Raw genomic sequence first — 21521 nt, 5'->3', positions numbered from 1 at the left:
CTTGCAGTTAAAGTCAGGGGTGAAGTCCGACTCCCGTAGGAGTCCGGACGAAGCTTACCAGCAGTTAAAATTGGGGATGGAGCCCGGCTCCCGTAGGAGTCCGGGTGGAGTCCACTTGTAGTTGAAGTCGTGGGTGGAGTCCGACTCTCGTAGGAGTCCGGGCGAAGTCCGTCTGCAGCTGTTGGTGTCGAGGACGGAGCCCGACTCCTGTAGGAATCCGGGTGGAGTCTTCCTGCAGTTAAAGTCAGGGGCGAAGTCTAGCTCCGTAGGAGTCCGGACAAAGCTTACCAGCAGTTGAAGTTGGGGACGGAGCCCGGCTCCCGTAGGAGTCTGGGCGGAGTCCACTTGCAGTTGAAGTCGTGGGCGGAGTCTGGCTCCCGTAGGAGTCCGGGCGAAGTCTGTCTGCAGCTGTTGGTGTCGAGGATGGAGCCCGACTCCCGTAGGAATCCGAGCGGAGTCTTCCTGCAGTTAAAGTCAGGGGCGAAGTCCGACTCCCGTAGGAGTCCGGACGAAGCTTACCAGCAGTTGAAGTTAAGGATGGAGCCCGGCTCCCATAGGAGTTTGGGCGGAGTCCACTTGTAGTTGAAGTCATGGGCGGAGTCCGTCTGCAGCTGTTGGTGTCGAGGATGGAGCCCGACTCCCGTAGGAATCCGGGCGGAGTCTTCCTACAGTTAAAGTCAGGGGCGAAGTCCGGCTCCCGTAGGAGTCCGGACGAAGCTTACTAGCAGTTGAAGTTGGGGACGGAGCCCTGCTCCCGTAGGAGTTCGGGCGGAGTCCACTTGCAGTTGAAGTCGTGGGCGGAGTCTAGCTCCCGTAGGAGTCTGGGCGAAGTCCGTCTACAGCTGTTGGTGTCGAGGACGGAGCCCGGCTCCCATAGGAATCCCCACGGAGTCTTCCTACAGTTAAAGTCAGGGGCGAAGTTCGGCTCCCGTAGGAGTCCGGACATCGAGGATGAGGCCCGACTCCCATGGGGGTCCGGGCAGAGCGATGGGAGTTCGCCATCAGCAGTTGAAAGTCGGAGGAGACTTGCAAGGGTCAATCCCGTCAGGAACTTCGGCTGAGGGTATTTTATACCCAACAGTGATGAAAAAGGCTAAATAGCTTTTATTAATGTCAATTCATATACAATTTATAATTAGTGCAATCATGAAGTGATTGACTTTAGGACATAATTTCCAACAACTCCTACTTGGACTAAAGCCAATTAGTATAGTATCATATACCTATCTTCGATTTATCATCTCAGAACTTCTAGAAACTAAGGCTTTAGTAAATGGATTGGTCGGATTCTCCTTTCCGTCGATCTTCTAAAGCTCGACGTCGCCTCGATCCAAAATTTTCTGAATAAGGTGGTAGCGATGCAAAAATATTTCCTAAGCTAATGAGACTTTAGCTCCTTGGCATGAGCTATAGCTTTAGTGTTGTATAATACAGCAGGACCATCATTGGAGAGTGCCACTCCTAACTTGCCAATGAACCTCTATAATCACACAATTTTCTTACAAGCATCGGATGCTACAATGCATTTTGCCTCACAAATTGAATTGGCAATATTGTTCTGTTTAGAACTTTTCCAACAGATTGCTCCATTATTTAAGGTAAAGATATATTCTGATATATTTTTGCTATTATTATATCCAACTAAAAACTAGAGTCAAACTTCATAAATTTTAAGTCAGATTCTTCATAATCGAGCTACCTGTCCTTAATATTTTTTAAATACATAAGGATGACTTACCAGTAATTCTCACTTGGATCTTGCAAGTATCCACTCACTATCCTAGTGAGTATACCATATCCGATCTCGTACATGGTGTACATAATAGAATAAATTCTACTCATAAACATTCTATATACGTGGACTGAAATAACTCAAGCAGCCTCTTAGATCTATCTCTATAGATCTTTTTCCCTAGGATGAGGGATGCTTTTCCCAAGTCCTTTATGGAGAACAGTTATAACAGCGAAATCTTTATTTCCTATAATGTAAGGAATGTCATTCCTGATTAAGAGAATTTTATTTACATATAAAATAAAAAATATATTCACAGAACTAGTGACCCATTTATATTTGCAGGGTTCTTTTTCATTCTCAATGAAGCCATGCATTTTGATCACTTATCAAAATGCATGTTCCAACTCCGAAATATTTAGCCTTGCAATAGGAGAAAATATCTCATTATAGTCAATACTATAATGTTGACAATATCTCTAGGCAACCAGATAGGCTTTGCAGGTTTTCACCATTCCATCTATGCCCTCTAATCCTATTGAAGATCCATTTACACCCTATGGGCTTTACCCTTTCGAGTAGATCAATGAGCATCTATACACCATTGACCTTCATGGATTCTATTTCAAACTTTATGACTCCAAGCCACTAATCGGAGTCGGACCTCTATATAGCATCCATGTAGGTGATCAGATCCTTGTTGTTCTCATCGAGTTCAAAATAATCACACTCGAAACTAGGAACCAAAATATCTATCCGACAGATGTGGTACTCTATCGGATCTCCTTAATGGTGCCTCTACAATGAATTCCAGATTTGATCTAATCAAATCCATTCTATGGGTTCACTAGATTATGTCAGTTCTTCTATCTGTCGAACTTCATAAGTTCAACTTTAGAGGCATCGATTCCTTTATCAAGGTACTTCTTTTCTAAAAGGAATGCTGAACTATTTTTATTCTTTATAAAGATAGAAATAATATCCCTTAAATTCTTTGGGGTATCTTATAAAATAATATATATAGGATCGAAATCCATGCTAATTGGTCTGCAAATGCTTGACATAAACCAAACACTCCCAAATCCTAAGGTAAGAGAGTATCGGTTTATGCCTAGTCTGTTGGGTAGATGTCTGGCTAGGACACCACCTCCCAAGATCTTTTCGATACCGCATGATGCAGCAAGAAGAAAAAAAAAATAAAATAAAAAATAATCAAATACATGGATTAGTCAAAAAAGGGCTGGCCTCCATGGGACAAGCAAACTTCACTATGAAAAAAAAATATTACAAGAGGAGATCTCACCCTCAACCCTCATACACTCAATTTCTCCCTCACAAGAAGTTCTCCCTCACAAAAACTTTCGCTCTAGGAAGACACCCCTAAACCCCTAAAGCGACCACTGTCCGCTGTCCAGAAGCCTCCTGCTCCTCTCACAGCATCACACAGCTCTCTCTCTTCCCGGGTCTCTAGTCTTTGCACCGCATGAGAAAGCACACCACCATCAACCTCCTTTCACCGATCAGGCCCTTTTAAAGGGCTTAAACCCAAATTAGATTTGGATTAGAACTCCTAATGAAGCACAATTAAGGCCACAGATCATCGGATCAAGATCGCAAGCCACCCAGACCGTCCGATCGCATGTCGGTCATGGAATAGTACATGAACCTTGCGAAATGCATGAAAAATGCCCACACGATCCACACACCCAGTCGTGGACCGCTCGGTCCATGGTGGATCAGGAAAACAGGCCCCAGCAGTATGCTAGGCCTCGACTGCGCCCGCCTGGGCCTAGGCCGGCCTGCACGTTCATGCACCTGGGCCTGGGCTGCACCCCGCATGCTCGGGCTTGGGCCGGGCCCCCCGCTGGGCTGCACCCTGCACCTGCCCAGCCCACACGTTGGCTCACCTGGGCTGTGCCCTGTCGTGCACGGCCGCACTGCCACCACTCCGTCGGCCCACCGCCAGCTATCGATGGTCCTCCACCAGCTCAGATTCTGTGTTGATTTTAAAAGTGCGTATCTCCTCCGTCCGAGCTCCATTTGGGATGATCTTTATCTCATTGGACTCTATTTTTCTTTGTAGACCTTATTGTGGGCTCAATATGGATCGAATATTGAGACATCAAATCCTAGCAATCTCCATCTCGACTCGATATTCAGCCTCCTCCTAACTTCGAGAGCTTCTGGATCTCTTTGCCCCCATGCCCTGAGGTAATCGCCTGCTGATCATGGATGGGCAAACATGAGAGTCGAGCCAGACCATTCGATCCCATCTTCGTTGTATGCTGTGCTCCTCCTGACCTGAGATCTACTCCGAGCATTATCATACAGCAATAAGAATCTCACCTTGCGATGTCGCCTCTAGTCCTTTCGAGTCTCCTATCTCGTGCCCGATCCACCTCCACCTGGAGCTCCACCTCACTCTGGGCTCCACCTAGCTCCCAAAGCTCCACCTCTCACTGAACTCCTTGCCAGGTAATAAGATCCTCTGCTCTCCTTCTTTTCCTCCAGTACAATCCTATCACCGTGTAGCACCTTCAGGATTCCTCCACCAACTACCATCCTGTAGCCTCTCGAATCCAGTATGCTCAGTGAGATAAGATTCTACCTGAAATCAGGTATGTATCGGACATCCCCCAATCTCCTCACTACACCATCATGTGTCCTCCAGCTGACTGTCCCGATGCCTCTGATCGCACAGCTCGATCCATCCGGTAGATAAATAGTGCCCTCACTATTCTTCAGAGAGTCAAACTGCTCCTCTCTGCAACATACATGATAGGTGCATACAGAATCTAATATCCACTATTGCAAAGAAGTAGATATCTAATTAGATATCTCCAGTACATCTCCTTCTGAATTGCTATTGGCCATCTCCACAGTAGCCATTGTTAGATCTTTGAGTTGAGAGCAATTTCTGGCTAGATGCCCCAACTCGTCACACCGATAATACTTGGTTTTGCTCAAGTCCCTCCTAGACTTGGACCGCCCTCATCACAATCTCCTCTCACTCCATCTACCACCTCCTGCTCCTTCAGAAGCCACCAAAGCTAAGCTACCACCACATGAGCTCGAAGTTAGATTCTCTCTCCTGAGAACCTCATTCTGGAGTATCACCGTAGTGATCTCGTCCATCTTGATGGTGCTCTTTTCCACTAGAAGAGCAGTCACCAAGGACTCGTACGAAAGTAGAAGCGATGCTAGCAAAACCAGCGCCCTGGTCTTCTCCTCAACATTCTCACCAACATTGAAGAGGTTAGTAAGGATCTTCTGGAAGTGACTTAGATGATCCTGCATGCTCTGTCCCTCAGCCATCCACAGCTGGTAAAACTGCCTCCAGAGAAAAAGAATGTTGATGAGAGATTTTGCCATGTACAACTCTTCGAGCTTTGACCATAGCACCATCGAAAAAGTCTCGCTAAGCACATGGATCACCACCCCATCCGCTAGGTATATGCGGATGGTACTCACCATCTGCATCTTTCACCATTTTTAATCCTGTACCTCTATGGTGTCGGCTTTTCATCGCACAAGAGAGCATCGATCAACCCTTGCAAGATGAGCATATCCTTAACCCTTGCTTGCTACAAGGAGAAATTGCTCTTTCTATCAAACTTGTTGATCTCCATCTTGATTGATCATGTCTTCTCCATCATCAGTCTTGCTTACTACCACTGCAATCTATATCTTTGTACCACCTCGCTCTGATACCACTTGTTGGTTGGATGTCTAGCCAGGACACCACCTCCCAAGACCTTTTCGATACCGTGCAATGCAGGAGGAAGAAAGAAAAAATAAAATAGAAAATAATTAAATACATAGATCAGCCAAAAAAGAACTCGCCTATATGAGGCATGCAAACTTCACTATGAAAAAAAATATATTACAAGAGGAGATCTCACCCTTAACCCTCGTACACCCAATTTTTCCCTCACAGGAAGTTCTCCTTCACAAAAGCTCTCTTTAGGAAGATCCTCCTGAACCCCTGAAGTGATCACTATCCACAGTTCAGAAGCCTCCTGCTCCTTCTCTCACAGCGTCACGTGGCTCTCTCTTTTCTCGAATCTTTGGTCTACACGTCGCACGAGAAAACATGCCACCATCAACCTCCTTTCACCGATCAGGCCATTTTAAAAGGCTTAAACCCAAATTAGATTAGGATTAGAACCCTAATCAAGCATAATTAAGGCCACAGACCATCAAATCAAGACCGCAAGCCACCCAGACCATCTGATCATGCATCGGTCCACAAAATAGTGTCATGGACCATGCAAAATATGTGGGAAACCCCACGCAGTCCACGCACCCAATCGTGGACTGCCCGATCCATGGTGGATCGGGAAAACAGGCCCCAGCGGTGTGCTGGACCTGGGCCACACCCGCCTGGGCCTGGGTCGGCCGCTCGCATGCCTGGGCCTGGGCTGCACCCCGCACGTGCATGCCCCACGCGCTCGAGCCTAGGCCGGGCCTGCCCAGCACGCGCCCAGCCTGCATGCTGGGCCGCACCCTGCATGCGCCCAGCCCGCATGCTGGCTCGCCTGGGCCGTGCCCCACCGTGTGCGGTCGCATCGCCGCCACTCTATCGGCCCGCCACCAGCCACCGACGGTCCTCCACCACCTTGGATTCCATGTCAATTTCAAAAGTGTGTATCTCCTCCGTCCGAGCTCCATTTGGGGTGATCTTGGTCCCGTTGGACTTCATTTTTCATCACAGACTTCATTGTAGACTCAATATGGATTGAATATCAAGGCATCAACTTCTAACATAGTCCATATCTCTATGGTGTCTTGGCAATTGATTAGTTTGAAATTTTGTTGAGAATATGACAAGTAGTCTCAAGAGCATAATCCTAAAAGGAGACTGACAGACTTGTAAACCCCATCATGAATCGAACTATGTCTGACAAAGTCGATTCTAATAAGAGAGAATCTTATTCTCTTTAAGATATGTCAAAAATTTATCAAAAAGGCATTCTTGTCCTCGATTTAATCAAAGAATTTTAATGCTCTTCTCAATTTGTTTCACTACCTTATTATGAAATCATTTGAATATTTCAAATAATCTAAATTTATGATAAATATATTCGTAAATCCAATACATCAGTATGTATCCGACTTAGAATATCATTGGGTCGTTCACCTTTTTCAGCAAAAGATGACTTGGTCATCTTACTAAAGCGATAGGATTGAAAGATTATCAATGATTCACAATCATTGATTTCAAGAATTATCTTCTGTTGATCATATTCTTATTTATATGATTGAGCCTACAATGCCAACGATAGGCATCTGTGATATTATCTATTCAAAGGTATTTATTTGTTGTGTATTATACACTAACAAGCTGTATAAGTGCCATTTCTTAGTTGTCCATCATGATTTTGATATCATCTATAATGATATCACAAAAATCATTCTATGTTGACAATATAAATCTATCTTTGGCCAAAAGGCCTACGAAAATTATATTCATGAAAATGGATAATAGTGATAATCATCGAAAATGACATTATTAGAATCAAAAATATGTCTGATAATTTTTAAAGTTAGAACTGAATAATGACTTTCAGCTCCAATGTTCAAGAACCTATTGCCATTTCCAAAATCTCTACTAACCTATAGTCCTTGCAATAAATTGTAGATATGAATCAGACTTTTGGTATCTAATACCCAGAAAGTATTATCGCGGATAGAGAAATCACTAAGTGTGATCACATAAGCACCATGTCCAGCAATAATTTACTGATTTCTCTTCTTTAGCCTGTTGGGTCATGGAAAACTAGATACAGAGAATAATTTCTCTTCCAATGTCTTTGCTTCTTCTAAAAGAAGCACTTTGCCAGACTCAGGTTAACCTAAGACTTATTTGTCAGTTCGAGCTCCATAGCCCAAGCATGACATGCTTGCACCTACCCTTTCTTTTCTTTCTCAAAAGATTGATGCCTTATAGAAGACACATTCTCAGAGGTGCCAAAGAACTTCTTCAATACTTGAAGGATTTTCTTCGGCTAGCATTCTCGAATTTATAACTAAATTCATCATTCGATGCTGTCCTCATAATATACCACACTGTGATTCAATCATTTAGCTACTTATGATAAGTGTCTCTAATTTCATCACGTGCATTGAGCATGAAATATTAGGTGTTGGATCTATAATCATATATAGGATCCATTTGTGCTCTAAAACTATTTGCAATTTCTGATACCAACTATCGAAGTTGGGTCCTAAAAGTTAGTCATTATCAAATAGTGAATGGAGCAACCAACATTTAGCCATTACTGAAAGAAAAACCCAAGATCTCTATGTTTATGAATTGATTAAGCCTAAAGACTTGAACTTTAGTCTAAAGGTTCTTCCATTATGTTAGTCGAATTGGTAGTCTCTACCTCCAATTTGAGGAATTATCTTAATTCTTTAGTAGGTACTAAAATCCACAAAGTTATACATGAGCCCGACTTTGACTGGCTCATCCATGTGCATCTATGGGTAGGTTCTTAGCCAAATATTTTACTAAATAATTTTTAGTAATTAATTTTACCCCAAGGTCCTAACAGTAGGATTTGGCCTCTACTGAAAGGTCTGGTTAGGTCCAACCATTAATATGATCATACTTAAAAATCTAATCACAAATAATCAGGCCCGACTTTGATCGATCATCCTGACACCCATAAGAGAGACTCAACTGAGTCATCATATTATAAATGATAATTTCAATAGCAAATGAGGACCATATCTTTGGACCATCCAATGATCATCCAACTATTGGACCCATTAGCACTCAATTTAATGAGAGGCTATGATCTAGTCATCACCATAACTATTTTATTTTTAGAGACCTAATAATTTTAGAAGATTTAATTAATTGAAAAGACTTGACCAGTTATTCTTAATCCTCCCATTGATTTACCAAGTCAGATCAAAGAAGATTAGGCTTAATCTAGTCTACCCAATGAGTCATAAATCCTTTCACTGACTTCATCAAGTCATGAAGAGAACTCAAGATAAGTTGGTCAATCCGACAAGTCATAAAATTCTCTCACTGACTTCATCAAATCATAAAGGAGAATACAGAAAGTCAAACTAGGGACACCTAAATCAGCCATACTGATTTTTTAGTTAGCATGGGTCGGCCCAAATTACTAAATGATCTGATCAAAATATAATTCACCACACTGGCCAAGTAAGTGAAATCAGTGAGAGGGATATGCTATTAACTCGCCATAGATCAAATCTATGCAAGTAGCTCCCAATTAATGACCATCGATTAAAACTGCCAAACTTATTTAGACACCAACTGATTAATTAGTTTCAATTAGATCAGCTTATAAAGCATTGAGCTAAAATCAAGATCCATTTGGTCTAATCAAAGATATGGACTTGACCAACTACAACTATTATATTTGATCTAGAGTGTCGTTGACCTAATCTAAATCAATTTTTGATTAGATTTGATCAACTACTCTTTTAGTCAATTAAATATTTGATTCTAATTTTAGGTCTAACCTAATTAAAAGGACCTGATCTGAGCTAACCCATGCCCCATATTTTATGCAATGTCATTAGATCTTAAATTCATAATTCTAGATCTAAGGATTCATCTCTTAATTCTCAATTAAGTGTAGCATTAGTATGAGTTAAGATTTTTAATTGAACCAATTTCAATTTGTAAACTCCTTTACAATTTGTAAACTTCTTTACTATAATTTTATACATAAATATTTAGTTCTAAAAATTAAGTTGGCTCACCTCTAGACTGAGCTGGCTTCACAACAATGGGTCGATTAAGTTTTGAACTTAGTCGGCTCATTGAGATAAGCAATAATATTTATTTTCCACCTATGTAAAGTAGGTCAACTTAGAAGGTAGCTAAGATAACCAACCAGGGCACTGGGTCGACTCAAATCAAAACTGAGTCGACTCAGCAAGCAAAAACAACAACACTTTGTATAATTTTTAGATCTAAATAATTTTGCATAAACTAAAATAAAATCAATCATAAATCAATTTTAGATCTCATCTAAATTTATTTATGATTCTAGATTTTATATCTCATGATTAAATAATTTTAATCACTAAGATTAGATATTACTACTTTTCATACAACTTGTATCACATACAACAATCTTAAGGTTTCAATTCTAGGATTTTGTAGAAATTTTTTTTTTCCTTTTATGATTCATCTTTATGAACAAACAGCACCCCTACGTATTGAAAAATATATCCCAAAGCCAATCGTTAGACGATTGTGCTCATCTTGTAAACTATATATAAATTTTTATTAATAAAAATTATTTGGCACTTTCATTACAAATTGACCATCTTTGAACTCCTGTGTTATAATGAAGTCCTTAGGACTATATATATTAATCAACAAAGAAAGATTTATCGTTAACTCCTTAAAATTATTCATGATCAAATAATTGCTATTATTAGGATGATAGCGATATCAAGTGTAGGTCGTTGTGTGCCATATGAGTTGGTTATCCTCTTAACCAAAGAGTATGGAGACACTATTATGGCATGTAGATGGAATGTAGTACATTCGCATCGAACGTGATCATATGTCAAGCACTCTGCTGTCAAGAGTAGTTTGTGAAGGGTATGGGTATAAGTGTCCCTCCGACCAGAGACCACCACGGTGACTTGTAAGCAACTCACTGTACTTTAGTACCAGACTATCTGAGTTTCTAACTTAGTGATGGAAGGATACTAGGTGCAGTCAAGTACTTATCAAGTCGGTGTGTGAGTCAAGATGGAGTTGATCCCTCTGAATTGGTAGAAGATATGCATCAGTGTATTTTAATTTAGCAAAATCTTGGTCAGGATAATTCATGAGATGGATTTGAAAGCTTGACATACAATGTAGTTGACTTAATTAGGATTGACAATTAAACCCTAAGTCACCTTGAGCATTTGGATCAAAGAGATGAATTATACGGTAACCATACACTATAGGTTTTAGAAGGTTGCTTTGCAACAACACTTCGATCCATCCGATCGTCAGGTCATCATTGCTAGATGGTTACATTGATTGGTATAGAAAGTTATTCCTATGCTATCGATTTAGGTTCGAATCTATGGGATCACACGCATTAGAAGATTTGATCAGATCTGATGGCTGAAGAGTCCAATTAGATTGTGACTCTGGTGAAGAGTCCTACTTAGACTAGGACTCTATGGGAGAGTCCCACTGAGACTAGGACTCTACCATTTATGGAGAATTAATTAATAATTAAATTATTAATTGACTCAATTTGATTGAGTAAAGTATTTTGGAATAAGTCTAATTGAATTAGATTCAATTTGACTCAGATTGGGATTGATACGATCAAACCCGACTACAAGAGAAATTTGATCCTGATTCGATCAGGGCTTGGACTCAGCTAATTTCTAATTGGATTAAAAATTTGATGAGATATTTAGATTTCTAATTAAATTAGGTTCATTTATATCAGAGATTTTAATCCAAATTTGATTTGGATTAGAATTGAATTAAAAATGAAGAGTCTAAGTCAGACTAAGACTTTATCCTTATCTTTTACACCATACCTGGATCTTTGCAAATTTCTCCATGCTAATAAATGGTATATTTTTGCATTTATTATGGATATTTTTAAAAATTTATGGTGCTAACATCTTCTAAAAAATCTAATTTTATGAATAAATTAGATTTTCTTAAAAAATAAAGATTTTTGAAAAAAAATATGAAATTAGAATGTATTTATGAAAAATAGATGTTAATTCAATTGAGTAATTTAAGCATCAAAATAATAAAAAAAAATTTAAAAAATTTAATACATATCTTTTCCTATTTTTCAGGCAAAAATCAAAGCAAAAATCGAGCCAAAATATCCTAAAAAATAAAAAATATTACCTCTGATGCACGGTGAACCGATCGCTCGGTCCATAGAGCCAGGGCACGGTCCATAGGAACAGTCACGTGGTCTACAGGTGCAGTTCACAATGAGAGAAAAATTTTGGGTGCGATCCAATGACTGACATTCATCTCGATCCAGATCTGACTATCAGCATCTATTGTCGGTTTATAAGAGAAATTTTTGCACGATCTAACGATCGAAAATGCATCCATCATAAGATCCAACGGTCCAGATGTCATGCCCCAAATCTGGGACATAATACGGCCATGCTATCGAAGGATGGAGCCCACGATAACACGAAGCCAATCCATCATAATCATCTAAAATCCATCAAATAAAAAGATTCAATTCCATTATTCATCAAATAATCGAATCAATATTGGTTTAGAGTATCTAAATCCAAAAGCAAGTACCATCCCGAATCTCAATATTTATAAATAACTACAAATTCATGATTATAAAATAACTAAACTTCTGCTATCAAATTTTCAAGCTTGCTATGCAGATCTTCAAGCCTGGATTCTTTTTTGCTGATCCTAACCTTATTCCTCTGTTCAAACAAAAGAAAACAAAAAGAATATGAGCTACACTAGCCCAGTAGGTAGACTTGCGCTTCCTTATCGGATCAAGCATAAGTTTTTCATGATAATGCACTATTTAGAAAATAACAGATAATACAAAATAAAGTATTTCATAGAGCATATAACAAAACAAGTTATAAACTCATCATGCATGCATAAATCATGTATATTTCACAACCATGAATCATAAATCATTTTCATCATATATTCATGTCATGTTTCAAAATATTGCTCACAGATATTCATGCTAAGGTCACTATTATATCCGTGATAGGGCCATGTTTCTTAATCGACAGAGTTCTTAATTCATATACCAACTTTATACCGCTGGCAGGGCCATATCTCATGTGGATACTAGCTCCAGATGTCGACCTTCCCGAAGGAATTCATTCATAGCCATCTGAAAGCCTTTGAAATCATTATATCTTTTTCTTAAAGCATACATATACATAGACAGAAAAATAATAAAATTTATGTTTCATAATCATGCTATTTTCATAAGACATATTCATGAAATCAATGCTCATAATAAAATATGCTTTTTCATATCACATATGCCGATCCTTATTTTATGAAAAATTATGATTTCATCAATAGCAATTCTTTGCATAAAAATATGATCATTTAAAAAATAAGGAGCATAAGATCTACTTACCTCCTTCATCTTAGATCTTCAGACTTCGTTAAAAAAATCAGCTAATCCTATTTAAAATATCAAATCATTATCAAATTCTATTCTATAAATATAACAAGATTAAATCATAAGGAAAGAGGACTGTTGACTGGATGTGTCGGACCATCCAGATATCAGGGCAATTTAGGATCTCTGATCTAAGGGTCAGATTCAAGTGACTTGATCAAGAAATTGTGAAGCACAGATTAGATCAAGATCAATCAATAGAGTTCATTAATAATGAATTTGAAAGATACTTGATATGATCAAATGAGGTTGACATACAGCACGGATATCAAAGCAACTTTGGATCATCTTGTTAGAGTCAATATGAGCCTCTGAAAGATGAAGGCATGACTTGGTACAGGATTCATAGACCTTCTTAGAGAGAGAAAGTCAATCATGAGAGAGAAAGTAGAGAGAGAAAGTGGAGAGAGAATCTTTTATCCTTCAAAAGTGGCAATCATGATTGAGATCATCAAGATCATATCAGGGTGACTTAATATGGATTAACTATGATTGATGTTATCAATTTCGAATAAGGATCGGATCGGGATCCAATTCTACATGAATTTTGAAGTAATTTCAGGTCATCATATTTTTATCTCAAGTTTATCCTAGGGTCTATGATGCAATCAGAGAGAGAGAGTGATCCTAGAGAGATAAAATCCATAAAAAGAGATAAAAGGTTTAGAGAGAGAAAATAGAGAGAAAATTTAGAGAGAGAAAATAGAGAGAGAAGATAGAGAGAGAAAGTCCAATTTTAGAGAGAGAAAGACTTAAGAGAGAGATGAGAGAAACTTTCTCTCATGTGTATTTTATTATTATTATTATTATTATTATATATTTTTTTTTCTTTTCTTTTTCTTTTTCTTTTTCTTTTTCTTTTTTTTTCCTTTTATTATTATTATTATTATTATTATTATTATATTTTTTTTTCTTTCTTTCTTTTCTTTTCTTCTTTTTCTTTTCTTTTCTTTCTTCCTTCTTCTTCTTTTCCCGTTTTCTTCTTTCTTCCTCTTCCTTGGCCGAACAGGAGGAGGACTAGAGGGTGGCTCAGCTCCAACGAAGGCGGCAGCACGGTCAAAGATCCGACAGTGACGGCCGACAATGGAGAGCAAGGGATCGTCGATAGCAAGGCTCGACCGATGGGAGAAAAGTTTTTAGTAAAATAGGGGACCCACCTCTTTTCTTTTTATTTTTTGATCATTGGCCGATCACCGACGGCCAAAACCTTCATGGAAAGAGAGGTAGAGGTGAGGGTCCCATTCTAAGGGTGAGACGCCGCAAACGGCAGCGTCGGTGGCCGAAAAAGAGGGGAAAGGACTCGTCTGAATAGGGCAGAACAGGATCTCATCTTTTCATGGATTTTCGACGATCCCGATGGCCGACGAGGGTGCATGAAGCTTCGAGAAGGAGGAAAAGGAAGAGAAGAAGGAGGGTCAGAGCTTACCTTCGACTCCGATGAGGTCTCCGATGAGAAATTAAGGCGAACACAAGAACAGGGTCGGCAGCTTCAATGAGAAATTTTGAGAGAAAGAAGAGGGAGATCTCATGGCTGGTCGTGGCTGGCTTTTGAGGGGGAGAAGGGGGATTTATAGGGTTCTTTCCAAGGGTTTTCGATGGCCCTGGGAGTTCTTCTCCTGGTCAGACACAGGGAGGAAGAAGACTCTCGTTGGGAGTCTTCATCCTCTGTTTCCTCTTTTTTTTTTTGTGTTTGGGCTTTGTGGGCTAGTTTTGGGCCCAATTGAGCTGGCTTATCACACCAGATGCATTGCTGACTTTGAATAGGACTCTTCTACATGATTCGATAGCCCATAAGCGATCTATCATGCAATCGGACGGCTGAGGATGCTCCCGATTGTGTTAAGGAAATCTTTTGCGTGATCCGATGGCCCAAATCTCATTCGAAGCGTGATCGAACGGCTATTATTGAATCCGACTTTGATGAGGATTGGATTTTGGGTAGATCTAGGTGGTCCAAGCTCCATCTGATGGTCAGAAAAATTCTTAAGTGTTTAATACATTTTTTAAAGATTTTAGGACTCTTTTTTCTACCAAAAAAATATAAAAAATTCATCTATAAATAGGGGGTCTGGGAATAAGTCTTGAGAGGAGAAAAAATCAGTAGAAAATGGAGAGAAAAATAGAAAAATAAAATAAAATAGCTTTAGGGACCCAAGAAAAAGGAGAAAAATCAATTCGCTCTACGGAGTATGAAGGAAGAAGGAGAGATCATCAACCATCTTCCCGATGAGGCTTGGCTGATCAACTTCAGATCTTAGTTACAATTTTTTTTTTATTTTATTATTCTTTTTAAATTTCTTATACTTGAATTTCAATTTTAATTAATGTAAAACTTATTTTTTTATACTTTAAATTCATGTTATTTATTTTTATTGCAAGTAGATGCTAGGATCTAAATAATAGATCTTAGTACCCAATTTATTTTTTATACTTTTAATTTTTATTTTTTGACTTAAATTACTTTTCTTCAAAATTTTATTTATTTTGTAAAATCAAAGATTTCAAATCAAAATCCTACCTTCTCTGTGGATTCGACCCAACTCGCTACTTTCTATATGTTTTTAATTTTTATTGAAGTTGGAATTAGATTAATAATCACAGTGTCCAAACGACAACATCGTGATCGTATCAATTTTTAGCACCATTATCGGGGAAGGCATCAAGTTTAATGCTTGATTTTTTTAATTTTTTTGTGAATATAGCTTACTAATTTTTTTTATTTTTTTTATCTTTTTGCAAAATAAGAAAGAAAAGAAAAAAATTCAAAAAAGAGATAGAAAGCTTTCAATTTTGTTTGGTGAGATCAATCCTAACCCTAACTCTAACTATTTTTTTAGTATTAATTACTTTTTTTTTTAAATTAACCTAAAATTCACCCATATAAACCTAATAAAAATTGCATGATAAGAGTAAAAATTTAATTGTTTAGAAGCATTCATCATCTTAGATTTACTTTTGGTGATCGCTGGAGATAAGGTAAGCTTTCAAGTTTGATTAATTTCATGCATCTAATTTAGTTGCATAGAACCACTTGTTTGAAATTGGTTATGCATATTCATCTCAAATCAATTTAAGGGCAACACCCATAACAAGATAAGGTAGAGATTTCATCACCCTTCCTTAGCCCAAAAATAACCAACCAGTATCCTACATTAACCCTAATCTAATTAAAATTCAGTAGATGTTGACCCCTAGGATTAATTGAGTTCAGTTTGAGTATTGTGGTGAAGTCAAGTGCAAAGTAAGTTTGGACTTACTCTTGAAACTGGTGGATAAGGCTAGAGGTTACAAAGGCTCAGCCTAAGTGGACTCGTGGTTATTTAATTGACTCCATTAGCTTACCTAACCAATTCAATTTGTGTCTAAGGCAAGCAATGGGGGGATCCCCATGACCCCATCTCTTACCTGGCTAATTGAAGGAAATGAGAACAAACCCAATTTGTATCTAAGCTAAGCCACTCTACATCAAACTATTAGGTCTAAGAAACCCGTAGGTATCTAGGTTTAATTGTTTGCTAACTTGATTACAATTAACACTCAACCATAACTAATTCTTCTCATCTTTCATCTTTAGGTCTAGGTTTTTCTTAAGGATATCACCTTTAGAACTTTTCTCCTTCTACTTTAAAAAAAAAAAAAGAAAAAACTCAATCACATATTAGGATTTGCACTGATATATACATGGTATAATTTTTTTTATTCTGATCTAGTTGAATCCAATTCTAAAATTGAATGGCTGATCCATATTACACCTAATAATCAAATAGCTAAAAATTCTAAGAACCACCTAGACAGATGAAGGAATATTTTATTCCTTCCACCTATAACCCATCAATGTTTCCATCATTCTATGGGATCAAATATTCTAACTCTAGTCTTGAGGTCGATTTGAACCTGCTCGTCCAAAAATTAGATAAAGTCAACCTTCTTATAGATAAATGCCTAGCCTTAGGTCTACAATCTCCTGCACAATATACAACACCTCCCAATTATCAAAAAAATTATTCTATCTATGCTAGCCCAGCCCATTATGTTAGTGAATATCCTACGGCTGCATAATTTCTACCTTTCATCCAAGAACAAGTTCAAGCTACTCAAGGTTACTTCAATCCTATCAATAACCCATTCTTAAATACAAATAATCAAGATTGGAGGAACCACCCTAATTTTTTTTGGAGATCCTAACAGACTTAGGCTCAGACCTAAATTTTTTTTGTGCAGAACTTTCAGAATAGGCCCCAATACCAAAATTATGCTTATAATAGAGGTTAGTCTAGTCAGTCTACTCAGTCATCCTATTACAATCAGCCTTCATACCCACCTTCTCAACAGACTCCTCTAGCCGATGATAGGTTTAGCCAACTTCAATAAATAATTATGACCCAACAGCAATCCCTCGCTAGGCTAGAAGCATAAATAGATCAATTACCTGAGTCTACCATGAGGAGAGAACTAGATCAACTATCAAACCAACAAATATCGAATTTTGAAAACAACCCAACCACCCACCAACCACCTGGACCTAGTCAACAATCCAATGTCCCACCTAAGAATCCTCAATTTGAAATGATAAAGTAATCTTTGAGCTTAAAAGTGATAGAATTCTTAAGGACCCATATCAAGTCCAGGTAAGTGAGGCTAGTATAATGCTAGCCAAAAAAAAATTTAGAAGAGGAGATTAGTACTGAGACTAGTCCAATAGAAGAATCTGAGCCCAGTACTGATATTGATCTAAGTGATAAAGAGAAGAGAGCAGATAAGTTACCCAAGATATATTCACCAAAAGTTTCATTCCTTTCAGCCCCAGAAGTCGATTCTTCCATTTTAAAATCACCTCCTCCAGAACTGAAATTGCCCTTGGTCACATCTAAGTACACATGTTTAAAATCAACAAACACCCTTTCAGCACCCATTACTTCAAACTCAACTCCTAATCTAAAAATTCAATTTATGAGCATTTTAGAAGAACAAATAGGAGAAATTCTCGATAAACAAGGGTCTGTGAATGGGTTTGTGAACTATCTTTTTAAAATTAAGAATGGAGATGTGAACTACTTTCTAAAAATTGATAATAAAATATTAAAATTTATTATAGACTATCTTTCTCAAATTGACAATCCAAAATCATTAAAATTTATCAATCCAATATTCGACACGGGATAGGTGAGAGAATCAGCATGGTCTGGCTGAAGACGGTAAACTTAGCACTTCTTAGGAGGTAACCTAATTTATAATTTTTAGTTTTATACTTTTTGCTATCTTTTGTATTTTGTTTAGATCAATCAAATCTTATTTAGTATCTTTTGTAGAGATCTGAAGATAATCTTGACTAAGTTGGAGAGAAAAATTAATTTTGAAAAGACTTCTGGATCAAGTGACATCTCCCCTTTTCTTTCTCTTTGTATGCACCCTTCATTTTTTCTACTCCATTGAGGACAATATCGATTAAGTGGAGGGGATAATAAAAATTTTTAAATTTTTAAAGTCCTCAAATAAGTTAGTATTTAGTATTTAAGCATCTATTATACTTAAAAATCAAGTTAAATCAAGTATTTTTAAAAAAAAATTGATGCACAGATCAGAGAGTTTGTGAGATATTGAGGGATCAAGTATTAAGAAAACTCAACAAAGAGTTAAGTTTTGAACTTAAACAATTTTTTTTGAACATTTCTAAATTTTTCTACTAGCATCAAAGAAGAATTTACTTTCTATGGGCTTGTGTAGAGTAACTATATATTTCTTTATATATTTAAATAAAAAAAAAAAGAAGAAGAGTTTCCAAGTACTTCATGCTGAGTAACCGGGCCTCTTTACCTAAGCAAGTATTAAGTTTTGCATCAAAAGGTATGAAGGGCAAAGAAGCTTTGTTGTAAAGTTAGTTTTAACTCATAGCCTGTTTGATTCGAGCAAGTAGGTCCAAGGGGTATTCTATACCTAGTGTCCTAAAATCATCTGGTTCGGAAGTCACTGGCTGAAAACTCACTACATGGGTCAAATAGAAAGATTAAGGGGTTAAGACACTAAATAGCAGTATAAAGTTAAAAAAAAAAATCAATCAATAAATAAAAAATGAAAGTAACAATATACTTGTCCATGATTTGGAGATAAAGGTAGGGATAATTTAGAAAAGTTTAAAAAAAGTTTAGTATTCTTAGTTTAACTCTTATATTGACTAGTATTAATACCCCAATGACATACCTCATTACACTCTACTGAACATCGTGGCCCTTTTGAAAATTATTTGGTGAAATTTGAGATTTTAAGTTAAACGATACTTGATTCTAAATTCTTTCTTTACTCGAGGATGAGCAAAGTTCAAGTTGAGGGGTGTGATAAATGATGTATTTTTGCATTTATTATAGGTATTTTTGATAATATATGGTGCTAACATCTTCTAAAAAATTTAATTTCATGAATAAATTAGATTTTCTTACAAAAATAAAATTTTTTGAAAAAAAAATGAAATTAGAATATATTTATGAAAAATAGATGTTAATTCAATTGAGTAATTTAAGCATCAAAATAATAAAAATTTTTAAAAAAATTTAATGCATATTTTTTTTTATTTTTCAGGTAAAAATCAGAGAAAAAATCGAGTCAAAATACTCTAAAAAATAAAAAATATTACCTTTGATGCACGGTGGACCAGTTGCTCGATCCACAGAGCTAGGGCACGGTCCACAGAACAGTCACGCGGTCTACAAGCGTAGTTCATAATGAGAGAAGGATTCTGGATGCGATCCAACAGCTGAAATTCATCCCGAGCTAGATCCAACGGTCAGCATCCATTATCGATTTATAAGAGGAGTTTTTGCATGATCTAACGATCGAAAATGCATCCATCATCAGATCCAATGGTCCAGATGCATTGCCAACTTTGAATAAGACTCTTCTGCATGATCCGACGGCCTAGAAGCAATTTGTCACGCGATCGGATGGCTGAGGATGCTCCTGACTGTGTTAAGAAAACCTTTTGTGCGATCTGATGGTCCAGATCTCATTCGAAGCACGATCGGATGGCTATTATTGAATCCAACTTTGATGAGAATTAAAATAGTGGATTTTGGACATATTTGGGTGGTCCAAGCTCCATCCAATGGCCAAAAAAATTTCTAAGCATTTAATACATCTTCTAAGGATTTTAGGACTCCTTTTCCTACCAAAAAAATATAAAAAATTCATCTATAAATAGGAGGTCCAGAAATAAGTCTTGAAAGCAAAAAAAATTAGTAAAAAGTGAGGAAAAAAATAAAAAAAAATAAAATAGCTTTAAAAATCCAAAAAAAAGAAAGAGAAAAGTTAGTTCGCTCTACGAAGTATGAAGGAAGGAGAGGTCATCAACCATCTTCCCAACGAAGCTTGGCTGATTAACTTCAAATCCTTGTTATAGTTTTTTTTATTTTATTATTATTTTTAAATTATTTATACTTTAATTTTAATTTTAATTAATGTAAAATTTATTTTTTTATACTTTAAATTCTTGTTATTTATTTTTATTGCAAGTAGATGCTAAGATCTAAATAATAGATCTTAGTACCCGATTTAGTTTTTGCACTTTTAAATTTTGCTTTTTGACTTAAATTACTTTTCTTCAAAATTTTATTTTTTTTATAAAATCAAAAATTTTAAACCTAAATCTTGTCTTCTCTGTGGATTCAATCTGACTCTTTACTTTCTATGTATTTTTTATTTTTATTAAAATCAGAATTAGATTGATAATCACGATGTCCTAACGACAACATCGCGATCGTATCACATGCCTAATTGGATTTAGATTGTGATTTTTGGTGTCATAAGAGAGGATCCAATAAGGGTGGCTGGATATAGCTGATGAGTCATAATATTATCTCTTCCCTAATTTGAATGCAATCTGAATTAGAGATAAGATCCAGACTAGAAAAGAGATTTTTCATATATAGTATATTATTGGAGCCATATTTTTTTTTCTTATTTTTCTTGAGGAATTCTTTAGCATGTGAGACTTTAAATTTTTCTCCACATCTTAATGATTTTTTTGAAATTTTTGGGGATTCCAAAAAGGGGTTTTGGCATTGATTCATGGCATCATTTCTTGGAAAGTCCTAGTTCCTAGTCTATAAAAAGGGGACCCCTCTCTTGGACATCCCATGATCAATTTTCTTATAGATTTTTTATTTTCAGAGCCTCTTCTTCTCCTCCTCTCTTATTTCTCCAAATATCTTATCATTTTGGAGTGCCCGAGGTGCTTGTAGAAGAAGAAAGAGATCAGCTGTTGAAGTTGTTCGCAGACTAGCATCTCTGAGCCCTTGATCTGCGTCAGTCTTCATGTGAATTTTTTTATAGAGGTCAGATGACTTTGTGTGGCTACGAGTGACTTGAGGAATATCCTCTCCAACCATTGGATCAGAGGAGATCAAGTTCAAAATTTATTTGATAATGATCTCTAATTTATTTTTATTTCTATGGTAAATCTAATAATTAGATCTAGAATTTCAGCATCGATGAGATCGATGTGATTTTTATTTTTAGATCTAAAGTACATATTTTTTATATCAAAGATTTTGATGTGGTAGTCTAAAAATAGATCTTATACATGTAATGAGGATTAAATTATTTAATCTATTATTTTCATTGTATAAATTTTTTTA

This window comes from Elaeis guineensis, chromosome 8, assembly GCF_000442705.2.
Source record: "Elaeis guineensis isolate ETL-2024a chromosome 8, EG11, whole genome shotgun sequence".
In the NCBI taxonomy this organism is placed as follows: Eukaryota; Viridiplantae; Streptophyta; class Magnoliopsida; order Arecales; family Arecaceae; genus Elaeis; species Elaeis guineensis.
The sequence above is the reverse complement of the archived record's forward strand: the minus strand, read 5'-3'. Positions refer to the sequence as shown.